Below are 12118 nucleotides of genomic sequence, written 5' to 3'. Positions count from 1 at the left end.
CCGTTGACAGTTGGCTATGAAAAACATATAGGATAAACATGTTTATCACAAATCACCTCAAACCAACAGTTAGTACAGAATGTTCAAGAAGTACAGAATGTTCAGTTCAACAATGGTAGCTCAAAATTTTCCAGGACACACAGCCTGCTTCAGTAAATTAACTCTTACTCGGCCGTGCGTCCTTATCCCAGGCTTCACCAAGCTATAACCAAATCTCTTTATTCTGAAATGCAGAAAACAGTTATTATTCAGGTTCATAAGTAATGCTGCAAGCAAAACAGGTTCATAAGTAATACTGCAAGCAAAACAACTTTTTGTTACATTTATGACCATTGACAGTTGGCTATGAAAAACATATAGGATAAACATGTTTATCACAAATCACCTCAAACCAACAGTTAGTACAGAATGTTCAAGAAGTACAGAATGTTCAGTTCAACAATGGTAGCTCAAAATTTTCCAGGACACACAGCCTGCTTCAGTAAATTAACTCTTACTCGGCCGTGCGTCCTTATCCCAGGCTTCACCAAGCTATAACCAAATCTCTTTATTCTGAAATGCAGAAAACAGTTATTATTCAGGTTCATAAGTAATGCTGCAATTTGTTCACAGATGAGGCCCATCTTTGATAGGCATATCCCAACAAATAACATGTTCACTTTGCAAGAAGAGGAAAAAGACAAATAACAATATGTTTTAAAACTTTTTCTCTTAACATTTCCCCCCTGAAACACTTTTATTTGTCTTTTAATTTCAGCAATATATGGTAAAAACTAAGTTTTTCTTTGCATACATTACTTCATTAGCAAGACAAACTTTTAAACTTCAAAAACATTTGCAAAACGTCACATTTCAATGTATTCACTTTCACCAGTCTGTTGCAATTGCTGGTACATCGTCTTTGTAACAGCAGTATCAACCAGTCTTTGTAGAAGACCTCTGATACAGGGTATACAACAGCAACCACATACCACCACGATAGCCACAGCGACTCCAATGGACACCAGGAAACTGCTGATGAGATGACTCCATTTTCCAAACCACACTTGTAGAAAGTCTGCAAAGGGATTACTTACCCAGAGTTCTCTGCCGATTCTTCGGATAACATCTCCAAACCTTTCAAAGCTCGAGTGATACTTCCATCAGGCGCAGTGTTGTTTGGAATATATGTACAACAGAAAGTCCCAAACATCCTGCAAATTCCTCCTTCTTTAGCCAGGAGCATATCCAATGCAATTCGATTCTGCCATGCCACCTCTGAAGTGGCCTCCAGTTGTTCAGCAATTCCTTTCAGTGCATCTTTGGTATAGTTCACAAAACGCTGCTGGTTATAGTAAATGTAGTTGATCCAGTCCACATTCTTATTAGGTTGAATCCAGACAAAGATGGATGTAAAACCAGCTGCTATTTGGTTTATTGCTTTGTATTTATCAGGTACACCTCTTGGTACGCCAGTGCTATCGATGTAGACACCGTTATCAAAAGATTGCTTTGGTGCCCTTTTCTCCTACCCAACCACTTCGGCTTTATTTCAGGTTCTCTTACGAAACTGCTTGCTGGAACTCGGAAAATGTAGAATGGCAGAATTAACTTTACAAGTGCACAAGTTCCCTTTCAGGGAATCGTAAGCCTTGATTTGAGTTTGTTGTCTCCACATAACCACCATACGTCTGCTAAACTGAGTTTGGTTCTCCAGAAATGGATTCTCATTGCCATTCACAGTAACATTGCAATAGTTCTGTCCCATATTGCCATCATTCTTCCCTGTGCCATCTCTGGAAATGCACATATACGAACCTGGATAGGAAATCTCTGCAGGCGGTTTCTCAAATTTGCTTATGACTGGAAAATGCTGAGTTTCATTTTTGCATTTATCTTCAGTTTTATTGAAGAATAATTTTAACAGACACGTTAGGTTACCTTCATCTCGCATCAATGGGACTGTTGCTAATTGTGGTTTACCTCCAGCACAAGAAATACAGTTCTCATGATGTGCTTCTCGGGTACTATATCTAACCCAAGATAACCATTCATTATGGTGTACGAATCCTGTCTTGAGTAACAATTGTTCTTCTTCTGTGAAGGCAAAATCTGCTTTACTTGTCGCATTCTTAAGGCTTTGTACTTTAAGTTGGAGGGTCCTCAAAGGATCAGTTCTAGTTGGAAGAGACACTCTGATTCCATAAACTCCTGAATCACTTTCTTGTGGTGACACAGTGGTTATAGTCATTACTTCGGTACCTTGGGAATGCGCAATTTTTATTCTTTGTTGCCTGCTTTTATCTTTCTCTGGTATCACTGCACCACTTGTTTCCCATCCATTCACATCTGTTGACCACAAAACATTTGACCAGGATGTATAGTCTCTATTGCACAAGTATTTTGTATGAGTCAAGAAATTATTATTGTTCCATTTAGAACAGTCCAAAATTCCTTCACAAAGTTTCACCTTAAACACAGTAGTAACACCTGTTTGCGCTTGCAGCACCACCATTCCTTTTTCTCTTGCAACTGTTCCTTCTCGTATGGACATAGTTACTTTCACCACCAAAATCATCATCATGTGACAGTTCAAGTACCAATTGAACATGGCCATCCTCCCTAAGGACTACCTCGCGCCATTGGTTTCTTCACTGGGTTTGAGATGAACTAACCCCTATTGGGCTAATCCCCCTTTGTAGCCAGACTTTGTGCTCAGAAGTCCGGTGGAGTTTGACCAACATCAATGGTAGAAGGAAGAGCCTTGAGTTTTTTTACAGTGGGTGATATGAATCCACAAAGTCCTCTCAGCGATCTTTACAGCCATAGGTGTCGGGATTAGTACTTGGTATGGGCCTTCCCACCTGGGGGATGACCAATTCTTTCTCTTCACAATTTGGATCCACACCCAGTCCCTAGGTGCCACACTTAACAAGGTTTCATTTCTGGAATCTGCAAAGGAGTCATTGGTTACAAGAGATTTGACATTTAGCAGCCCGCTAGATCCTCACCCCCCTCACGTTCCGCTGGCAACAATCCTTGCCACTGCGGGACGTAATATGGTCTCCCAAACAAAAGTTCAAATGGTGTAAGTCCTTAGTAGGAAGGTGAGATTCGCATATACAGGAGTGCTAACAGAAGGCACGCAGTCCATGATCTGTGTGTTTCTGCCATCAGTTTGCGGAGCTTACTCTTCAAGACACTGTTGTGTCTTTCCACCAGTCCAGCTGATTGGGGATGGTAAGCACAATGATATTTAAGATCAATTTGAAACACTTGACCCAATTTCTGAACAATCTGGTTAACAAAATGAGACCCATTATCACTGTAAATGCATCTTGGTAAACCAAATCAGGGAATTATTTCTGTAGTCAAAAGCTTTGCTACTGTTTGTGCATTCGGGTGCTTTACTGGAAAAGCTTCTACCCATTTAGAAAAAGCATCAATAATGACTAAACAGAACCTTTTTCCCTCTGAGGGTGTCAATTCAATAAAGTCCATACAGAGTGTGTGGAATGGATATGGAGGGGTGGGGAATGCCTGCTGAGACTTTTTAATCCCCCCCTGAGCATGATACTTTGCACGTAATAAACAAGATAAACAGAATTGCTTTGCATAAGTTGAAAACCCTTTACACCAAAACACCTTAGACACTATTTGAATCATCGTCTGTACTCCTACATGGGCAGGTCCATGGCTAACCAATGCCGCATACCTAAAAAGGTTTGAGGGTAATACCATTTTGCCATCTGATGCCCTATACAACCCATCCTGTTGAGTGATACCATATTTTACCCAACGACATTTTTCCTTCTGTGTTGTCAATATTTGCATTACTTTTAGTGTCTCTAAGTCTAAGACGTGTCCGGGCTCTAAATCATTGTCATGCAAAAGCAAATAATTTTCTTGAGCTGCCTTTTTGCAGCCATATCAGCAAGGGCATTTCCCCTGGAGACAGGATCTTTTCTGTTGGTATGTGCGGAACATTTACATATCGCTATCTGAAGTGGTAGTTGCACTGCATCTAACAACTGTAAAATTAAATCTCTGATTTATTGGTTTGCCTGTCACAGTAACCATTCCCCTATTCTTCCATTGTTGAGTGAAAACATGTACAGTGGAGAAAGCATATTGACTATCTGTATAAATTGTCACTTTTTTACCCTCCCCTAAGGTACAAGCTCGAGTCAAAGCCACCAACTCAGCTGCTTGTGCAGAATAAATGTTTGACAATCTCTTTGCCTCCAAAACTTCAGTTTCTGTGGTGACAGCATACCCTACTAGTGTTTTTCCTACAGTGTCCTTCTTTGCTGATCCGTCTACAAACAAAACGAGATCAGAATCTACCAATGGAATATCCATTAAATCTGGTTCCGGAAGCACTTTGTCATGAATGCACTCGAAACAAACGTGTGGAGTACCTTCTTCTGGAGTCGGCAAAAGTGTCGCCGGATTAAGAGTAGTACATCTTTCTATGGTCATATGAGGCTGTGTCAGCAGCACTGTCATACATGAGAAATGTCGACTAGGAGATAAAAAGGTTATCTTATCTTGCAAAAGTATACTAGCTACTGAATGTGGAACCCGCAATTGTAATGGGTGAAACAAAACTAATGATGCTGAGGCTTGTACTGCCATGGTGGCTGCCACTACAGCTTGAACACAATGCGGCAATGCCCTTGCAACAGGATCTAATCTGGAGGAGTAGAAAGCTATCGGTCTCTGTTTATCCCCATGTACTTGTACCAGAACCAAAGTCATATATCCTCCCTTACAATCAACCATTTGTATAAACGGCTTAGAATAGTTCGGAAAACCCAAAACAGAGGATCCTGCTATCAATTGCTTAACTCTATTAAATGCCTGTATTGCCGTATTTGTCCACTGTATATCATTTTTTAGCTGCCATGGGAGTGTCAGATTAGTGCGGTCAATGGCCCTACTTCTTCAGCATAGTTAGGGATCCAACTTCTACAAAAATTAGTCACACCTAAAAAGGACATCATCTCCTGCTTAGTTGTGGGCATAGGTGCCTCAAGAATTGCTTGTTTTCTTTTGTTCTCAAATTGTCTACCTGCCTGCGAAATTAAATAACCCAAGTACTTTACTTGTGCTTTCCACAATTGTAACTTTTCTTTATTTACCTTATGTCCTTGCTCAGCTAAAAAACTAAGGACAAGGGTATCCCTTTTACAACCTTCCTGCATGGGTGAGGCCAACAAAATATCATCTACATACAACAGAACCTGGCTTCCCACTGGGGGAACAAACTGAGCAAAATTCGCAGCCATTTCTTGTGCGAATATTGTCGGACTCTCACAATAGCCCTGTGGCAATCTGGTGTAGGTGTATCTTTTACCTTGATAAGTGAATGCAAACCAAAATCTACTCTCCTTATGTAGTGGTATGGAGAAAAAAAGCATTGCTTATATCTATGACAAAAAAATATCTGTGCTGAGGTAGTAAATCATTAAGTAATGTATAGGGGTCAGGGACCACTGGTGCTCTTGGGATCACAGCCAAATTAACTGCTTGTAAACCCTGAACTAACCTCCATGACCCATCTGGTTTCTTTACAGGAAACAACGGAGTATTGCAGGGCGAATCTGGGCATTCAACAAGAATTCCTACCTGTTTTAGCTGCTCAATAACTGGCTTAATTCCTTCCTCTGCTTGTTTACTTAGCGGGTATTGCTGCTTACGAGGTCTAAAACCTGACTTTGGAGTTATACAAACTTCACCTGCTGTTTTCATCAGTCCTACATCCCCTTTACCTTTTGACCATAAATCTACAGGTAAGGCACTTGACGCACTATCTTCCTCTTGGGTTAGGAGGATTTGTCATGCCCTTTCTGTTTTGTCATCCCTGAAGTGCACACTTGGTTGTGCCCAAGTCACCCAATTTAATCTTTGTAGCTAGATCTGTTGATCTTTCAATTGACTTTCGGACATTGTGTGCCATTTCGTTACCTTTTTCGCCAAATCTACCAAATGTGTCCCCACCGCTTTAGTAATTGAAATATGTGGGCTATAACCTGAGCGATATAAAAAAATCATTTCCTTAGTCAAAGTACAGGTCACTACTGTATTACCGTGCGTATCCCAAAACATATCATTCAAAATTATCCTTGCACGTTTGTGCTTAAAGAATTCTTTTTCAAATTCTTTATCCGGACCAGGGGCCTTTCTATAGAACATTGTACAATGTAAGTGCGCCGCAACCTGTGGTGACTCGCTCCTAGATTTACTTAAAGCTAGGTTGATCAAATCTGTATCAACCCTCCCCAGCCCGTTTGAAATCAAGCCCTGGCTATACCAGTAAAACAAGTCTTGTACTCCCTGTACCACCAAGCCATCCGCTAACCTTTTCACCTCAATGCCTTTAGGTGTGGGAATTGCTGCTATTCCAAACAAATGCATCAAATCTCTTCCCAGCAAATTAACTGGACAAACTTTCGATATAATTATCCTACACCTAACAGCTTGGTTTGTTTGTGGATCTGTGAACAATAGAGGATGAGACAGTGGTTCCTTATAGATTTTCCCGTTTGCCGCTTTCACAAGGACAAACACGTCCGTCTCGCAGTTCGGGGGCAGAACTGCTGGACCCAAAAGTGTACGCGATGCACCTAAATCACATAAAAACTCCACTTTCTGTCCCTCAACCAAAAACTCTATCATGGGTTTTTGATCTAGATGCATAGCAATACCCAAATTTGCCAGGTTTATGACTTCACAGTCACAATCCTGCCCTTCCTTCTGAGTGTTCTGACATTCATCGCAGAGAGTGTCTGCCTCATCATCATCACAATCATTCTCACTTTCTTCTTCTCTACAATAATCACAATAATGAATTTGGCGCCTTCCTTTACTATCATTATAGTCATGCGGAGCCCTTCTTCTTAAGCTGTGGGGGATGTTGCCACTCTTCACAGTCGGCAGCGAAATGCCCACTTCTACCACACTTAAAACATTCTCCACATTTTAACCTCCCCTGATATTCCTCTGAATGTCCACCCAGTTTATTTAAAGTGTCCCATTTTGGGCCCCCATTTTTTTTATGCCACCACAGCACCCTTGCCCCCTTTGGTCCTGTACCAAGAATATACTACCATCAACCCCTACTGCTACCACTTGTACTTTCTTTTTCTTTTTTAAATTGAAATGCCACACAGCATGCCGTGCATATTCAAACAAAGGTTGCAGTCTACATGTTCTATAATCTACCATATGCTTAGCTATAAAACTACTTATCGGAGCCCTACAACCCTTAAGAAAAGCATTTTTCAATTGCTGTTCATACGGACTATCATTGGTCTGATCCTGCGGAATCATCATTCCACAATGGTTAATGAACACTTCTGTCAATCTTACAATATAGTGATGTACAGATTCATCATCATTTTGGATGCACTGATGTATTACTGTCCAATCTGCTCTTGGACGCCACTTATCAGAAATTCTCTTTAAAAGATCAGTGACTCATGTGTCTAACACCCCAGAATTATGCTTTAATGTAGTGCCGTCATCTGCCTTACATGTCCAAGTACCACAAACTAAGTGCCAATCTGGACCCAGGATTTGTCACACTACTTGTTCTACTTCTAAACCATTTAGATGATAACTTAAACGCATACCAACTATGTCCTCAGAAAACTTTTGAAAATTAACCTTGGGATGAGGAATACCATCTGTAGCTCATTTTATATCCTCTCTAGCCCAGGGATGATAAACTAAAATAGTTGGCTCTTGTCCAACATCCCCTGCTTGTGGGTTTGCAACTTGTATTAAGGGAAGAACTTCTGAGTAGTCAGAAAGTTTAATGGCCCAACATCCTTGCCCTGCTGGTCCTGACCTTAACTGCTTAGGTTGGTCTACCTGTTGCAAAGCAACCATGGGTACTACGGGAATTTGCGGGTAAATTGGAGGGGTCACAATGCTTCCTTGAGCAGCCAATAACCCACCCTGCTGTACAGATCCCACATCTTCAGACTGATATTGAGGAGGTTCCGCCGGTACGGCAGCAGCAATTTCCCCATACGGTGGGGCACTTGCCTGCCTTTGTACAATACAAACTGTATGCTCATCCTCCTTATCTAAAAATAAAGCTACTTTTCCACTTGGCACCAGTGATCCCTTTTGATTTATTTTTTCTTTTTCCTGGCACTGTTTTTCTTTTATAGCTCGTCTATTTGCTTCTTCTAACCATTTTTGTGCTTGGGGAAATCCCAATTGTCTTTGCTTTTTAGTTCTAGTTCCCGAATCTCTTTTCAAATCCCTAATCAATTTTGCACAGGCATTCTTATTCAGAGTACCATCAAAATCATATTTCAACTTCCACTTTTTCAAAAATTTAACATTATTTTTGTTTAAACCTTTCATATACTTAGCATCAACATTTAAGCAGACATCACTCTCACACTTGCAGCAACTCAAACCCATGTTTCCCCTAGATTTCTTATTTTAGGACTGTATCAAAGTTATTTTACAGGGCTTATTATAAAATGGGGCTATCTTAATGGGTGATCCTAACAAAAGAATCTTAACAAGTAATCCTACCCACCCTTAACTAAAAATAAAACCCTTGTCGACAAGGTTAAATTAAATTAAAAGAAAATTTATTTTTCATCCTACCTGAACCAGATGAGACTCCATTTCCCCTTTTGGTTCAGAAACCGTCCCTCAGATAGGGATCAGAGAGTGGCCGGCCTCCTTTCAACGACAAATCAGTCGGAGGGCTTTCAGTCGAGGGAATCTTAAGATGAGAAACCCTCACCTGCACAGGTTTTTTTGTCTCTCTCTCGGTCTGATCCGTATCTTCGTAGAGGTTTCCGGTCCGAAGGACCAAAATGTCAGAAGAAAAATTCAAACGAGTCACATCTGCCTCAGGTGATGAAAAAACTTCTTTATTAACAGCTAACCAGATTACACAGCATGTTGGCCAAGATGATCTCCTCTGGTCAACTTGTTTACTGACATCAACTTTTATACTGCAAGCAAAACAACTTTTTGTTACATTTATGACCGTTGACAGTTGGCTATGAAAAACATATAGGATAAACATGTTTGTCACAAATCACCTCAAACCAACAGTTAGTACAGAATGTTCAAGAAGTACAGAATGTTCAGTTCAACAATGGTAGCTCAAATTTTCCAGGACACACAGCCTGCTTCAGTAAATTAACTCTTACTCGGCCATGCGTCTTTATCCCAGGCTTCACCAAGCTATAACCAAATCTCTTTATTCTGAAATGCAGAAAACAGTTATTATTCAGGTTCATAAGTAATGCTGCAATTTGTTCACAGATGAGACCCATCTTTGATAGGCATATCCCAACAAATAACATGTTCACTTTGCAAGAAGAGGAAAAAGACAATAACAGTATGTTTTAAAACTTTTTCTCTTAACAAAGCTCCATGATGATACGCTCCATAGCCTTGCAGACCAGGCTCATTAGGCTAATGGGGCGGTAGTTTCCGGGATCTGTGGTGGCTCCCCCTTTGTGGAGTGGGATAACTGTTGCTGTGCGCCATTCAGTGGGCACATAGCCTGAGGTGAGGCTATGATTGAACATGGTACTTAGGTGGGGTGCCAGTTCGTTCTGTAGTTCATGTAGAATTTAAATGGAGCACAGAGAGGATTTCACACTGAGCTAATCGAAGGAAGGACACTGAGGAAATACGGAGCTAAAATATATAACATTAAGTATCCTGTTTTTTGTTTATTTTGTTCTTTATTTCTTTGTTATTTATAGCACTTTGTGTACTGTGTATTTTTCTAGCTAGTTTCACTGTGTGTGATGTATTAACTGGAAATTGTCCACTTTTATTAAGCATCTGTTGGGTTGTTTGTTTCTGATAACTTGTTGCAGTTAAACTCTTTTTTCTAGAGGCTCCTTTAGCTGTTTAAAACTTTCATTTAAAGGCTCACTGCTGCTTTTCAGCTGTGAGAAACATTTCTGCAGTTTGTTCTAAGTAGTGGGGATATTTGTAGCATTTCTATATTCAGGCTTGTATTTGGGCCTAGTGTTTGTGGAGGCTGTGTGTCTGAGCACATATTCAGGGACATCTTGGTTTAGCCAAAGCCATCAGACATTTCAGTGAGAGAGACTTGTTTGAGGTCATTGGCTGACTGAGGTCACCTGGACTACAGCTTAGACTAAGCACCTTATTGGTTCTTTTGAGATTTATTTCTTAAAAGCTGTCTCAGGTTTCAACCTTCTGTTGCCTAAGAAGTTCAGTTGTGAAAAAAAAAAAATGTATCTGCTTTGACTGTATTTGTGTTTCTTCCTACTTTATTTTGCTTTTGCGTCATCTTAAAAGTACTCAATTGTATTTATCACTGCTTGGTGTAACTCATTCTAAGCCTTTTAGTTTAAGCATTTGGGCTTCAGGCCAGTTGTTTTACTTTAAGAAGGTTTGTGGTCTGCACTGTAGTGGCAGAACATGTAGATTACATCCTTCTAAGTTGGGAACTGCTGATTGAGGGCTCAGTGTCTGTTATTCTAAAAGTGTATTAATTCTGGTTTAAGCACTTGGGCTTCAGGCCAGTTATTTTACATTAAGATGGTTCGTGGTCTGCACTCTTGTGGGAGGAGAGGCTGGACTCTGCCCTTCTGAGCTGGGAATTTCTGGTTAAAGGCTTATAGTGCCTGCATATTTGAACTGCTTCTTACTGAAACGGGTACACCTTGTTTGCTGTAGCATAGACTAGATCCAGGTTTGCTGAATCTAGCTTTGTTTGTATGCTTGTTGTTTGTTTGCTTGTTATTTCGCTGAAACGCTAATTCCACCTAAAATGCAGCTTTTCAGTGCTTCTGTGGATCCCTAGTGATATCTGCATTGCTTACTGTACTTATTTCCTTGTTTCACTTCAAAGAAAGTTACTGTTTGTCGTTTTTGCTTTTAAGTTACCTGTAACACATTGCATTTAAGTTACCTGGTACTTGCTCACTAAAGCAATTATATAAGTCAGCACTAAAAAATTAAAAGCACTACACCCTCACAAACTCCCCTTGAGTACGTTGTTCCCCATTGGCCCTTTTTTTCAATTATAAAGGAATTCCCAGTACTATTCTAGCATGTCCAAAGGTCAGTTGTCAATCTCCTGTCCGGTCCAGCTGGTGAATCTGGGAATCTTGAGGCAATGTTACAACTGCCTCATGTACACAGACAACCCTCTCCTCCTCCCAACAAATTCTAACACATGTGAGAGATGCAACCATATAGCCAAACTGGAGGCTAAGCTCTCTCAACTCAGTACTGGTGTAACCAGTCAGGAGGAGAAGGAAACCACACTCACTACAATTCCAGTCTCACATAGACCTACCACGACAGCAAACCAAACACATAAACACGCAAAAATATACTCGGAGGCTCTAAATAAAAATCTGCCTAAGCAGCAGAGATTTCCAAAGCAAACACCCAAGCAACCGCTACCCCAAAACAAAACACGTGCACACATAGCTTACAAATCCAGTGTGCCGAACAGTCACAGCCCTTAAGGCTAAACAACACACCTGATACACTTATAATAGATGACTCTATCATCAGGCACACTGACGTCCCGCTCACCAGGCTGAACAAGGAGAAGGTCACGGTGAGCTGCCTGTCGGGTGCTAGGATCCGCCATGTAACACAAGCACTCAGGTCACTCCAAGGCAAGTACAAATATGACTCAGTCATTGTTCATGCTGGTGTGAATGACCTGAGATGTACCTCCCTGGACTACATGAAAAGAGACATAGAGGAGCTCTCTGAGCATGTAGCCCAGGCTGGTATGACCCTGACCTTGAGTAGCATCTTACTCTCACCAAGAATGATGCCACAATATGAAGACAAGATGATCAATTTCAACAATTGGCTTAAGTATTGGTGTCATTCAAAGGGGAGCCAATGCCTGTCAGCCTGGGATGACATGCTCGACAAGCCACGATGCTTCGCTAGGGACAGCTTGCAACTGTCACCCCTGGGCTTTCGGATATTGGCAAAGGCTCTTGCTACCCCCTTAGTGCCTTTTTTAGGCAAGGCTCAAAAGACAAACCCACCTCCATAGGTATCACAAGGGATAAGAAACTAAGAGTAATGCTACTCAACGCCAGAAGTCTAAACCTCAAGATGCATGCACTCGAAACTCTCC

Source organism: Protopterus annectens, chromosome 9.part0 (assembly GCF_019279795.1).
Source record: "Protopterus annectens isolate FY-2018-M chromosome 9.part0, PAN1.0, whole genome shotgun sequence".
Classification (NCBI taxonomy): Eukaryota; Metazoa; Chordata; order Ceratodontiformes; family Protopteridae; genus Protopterus; species Protopterus annectens.
Note: the sequence above shows the minus strand (reverse complement) of the source record.